This window comes from Pteropus vampyrus, unplaced genomic scaffold, assembly GCF_000151845.1.
Source record: "Pteropus vampyrus isolate Shadow unplaced genomic scaffold, Pvam_2.0 Scaffold14, whole genome shotgun sequence".
In the NCBI taxonomy this organism is placed as follows: Eukaryota; Metazoa; Chordata; class Mammalia; order Chiroptera; family Pteropodidae; genus Pteropus; species Pteropus vampyrus.
In genome coordinates this window covers 10,071,573-10,074,165 of record NW_011888795.1, presented here as the reverse complement: position 1 = coordinate 10,074,165, position 2,593 = coordinate 10,071,573, and the positions used below count along the sequence as shown (strand labels likewise).

The following is a 2,593-nucleotide window of genomic DNA, read 5'->3' as shown; positions in this document are numbered from 1 at the left end:
CTCTGTGTTGGCTCAGGATCTGTTTGTCCATTGGGAAGAAGCACTTAGCTAGGACTAACAATCCCCTAATTTGACCAAGTTGAAATATTCTTTACTGAGGGTGCATACAAATTAGACTGACTTCTACAACTAAAGAAACACATAACATTTATAGCATCATCAGGGTATAAAGATGTGTCTTTGTGTACATCTGTAGAAAAAAATCAGTAGTCCATAACTTGGTCTTCAGGATCAACTTTTTGAATTTGCCTAAACTTGTTAAGAATTTATGAGTTCTATTTATAGTTCTGGGCAAGAAACCAGAACCACTTGTGTTTAAATATAATTGCTGTTCTGTGCACAGTTCATGGTACTAATAGTATTTTCCCTTAAGCATTCCTCTCCTCCTCTTCCACTAAAAAAAAAAAAAAAAAAGAAAGAAGAGAAATTGTATTGAATTAGTTGGTTTCTACAAGTACTAAGTGTACATAAAGTTCAACAAAGCGGAAGAAGTATGCGTTTATATATTAAAAGATTAAAAATAATCATTTAATAAGCTTGGAGACTATATGGATAATCTGTATACTCTATATAGATAACTATGGATTAAAAATGAATTTTTCCATGTATTACCCAGAATACTTAAGATTTTCTGAAGTTAATTCCATTGTTATCTGATACATAATAATTAAACTATTCGCTTTTGATAGAACAACTCAGAATTATTTAATGGCTCCAAACTCAGATGAAATATTTATTACCAGACACTCTTCAAGTAGCCAATGCAGAATTATCACAGGATATGTATTTTCTCATCTCAACGCCACCATTATTTTACTGTTGTCACAAATATTTGTTTACTCATCTTTCACTCAAAAACTCTTATTTCAGGGTAAAATTGTAAAGAAGTTGATAAATAATGAAACTAATAGCGTAAAATAGCGTGAAATTATTAATTTGCTTTACGGAATTGTTATTTGATAATGATTTTCTATGCAAAAGTAAACTTCCAGTCAGAAACTAATCTCTACTAAAAACTTTTTCAGCGTATTAGTAAATACGTGAAGTGATTTGTATCTGATTTCTATGTTACTGTTCTCTATTTATTTTAGGTTTGGAAATTAAAACAACACAAATATTTTGACTGGAGTTTTGATCAAATGCTAAAAAGGTATTCATAATGTTTATAAACTATCTAAACATTGTTATTAGAGAATTCAAACCATTTTCTTTTCTTTAACCAGTGGTCATTTAAGCCAGTCAGAGTCACAGGGAATAATTCTGTCCTCAAGATCATAAAGGAAGGCAGTGTCACAGTCATTTCCATTACTAAATAAAGTATTTACCCACTCCTTTTTACTCCTTCTTGCTATCCTTAGTCCCTCTTTTACATTTTCCTCTAGTCTTAGAGACACTAAAATAAGTTATCTCCTCATTTTTGTTTTTGTTTTTGTTTTTGTTTAGGGGGGTGAGGTGGGGGCATAGGCCAAAAACGTGTAATTTTAAATCCATTTAGCAATCAGAAGCTAGGTCTACAACATTTGTGAGTTCTGCAGTTGCAAATAAACCCTAGAGTATCCTTAACCAGAAAAATCTTTCTTTCACATGACAGTGTAGCTCCAGGAATAAAGCTCCTGAAGAAATGAGGGAGAAAAAGAGATACTAGCTTTTCTAGACAAATCATGTGGCTTTATTGGTCAGCCGTTGACATGGCAGTCTGATCATCCTTGCATCCACAAACTTACCTAGATACAACTTTCCATAATTATGTTTCCGAGAACAAACATTTTCCTCTTGTTTTGTCCAGAGATGCCTAATTAATTGCTTACTTTTTCCATTACTAGTTAAAATACTTCATTTTTGTAACATGGGAAAACAAAGGCTAATAAATTACATCTAGAAGCCGAAAAGATTAACTTCGACTTCTCATCTTTCTAAGACCCTCCTGTGCAGATCATTTATTCTTTCTAAGAAGAGTTTATATTTTGTGCTCATGTGCAGACTGGTTAATGGGAGAGTTCTCAGAAAGTCCAGAGAAAGTGAGAATGTCTAAAAAGCCAGGCGGAAGCTGCTTGGAAGGAAACAGCCCAGATCTAAGAGAGAGTCTCTCCTACAAACAAAGCAGTAAACAAATATCTTGTCATGTTGAATACTTTGTAATAGCAGGTGATTTTATAGCTGTTCTAATCTAGGATATTTAATTTTACATTAGGTAAAACCAGTGGAAGACCTCTTGTTGATCAATAATTAAGGAACCAGCTATGAGAATAAGGGGCAGAAAAGAGCATGAAAAGACAGACCTTTAATTCCTATAAAGTTTTAATCAGCCTGAAATTAACACTTCACTCACTCTATATGCTACCCTCAAATTTGTCAGATACAGGGAGATACCAGATACAGTAAGATTATTGGATACAGAAAACAGAGTACCTTTTCATTTGTGTTTTCTTACTTGTCCCTTTTATCCAAAAAGAAAATCAGTTCTTGCAGCATGTTATTTGTTTTGCATTCAGAACACATTTTCACTTAAACATGGAGAAAACAAAAATGTATGGAGGCAGAAAGCTCAGGAATTTTGTCGTTAATGCCAGTAATTCTATCACTAGTCAAAATA

At 33.0% G+C, this 2,593-nt stretch overlaps 1 protein-coding gene across 8 annotated transcripts in view; it reads left to right on the top strand.

Annotated features, from left to right (window-relative positions):
* Positions 1–2,593, top strand: part of KLHL24 (kelch like family member 24) — a 38,363-nt gene that overhangs the window by 6,777 nt on the left and 28,993 nt on the right. For 6 of the 8 annotated variants that reach the window (XM_011382665.2, XM_011382647.2, XM_011382630.2 and 3 more), the window contains one exon: positions 1,092–1,150. The exons of the other annotated variants lie outside the window; for them this stretch is intronic. The gene's annotated coding sequence lies outside the window, so the exon portion shown is untranslated. The remainder of the gene's footprint in view (positions 1–1,091; positions 1,151–2,593) is intronic. 8 annotated transcript variants of the gene reach the window in all.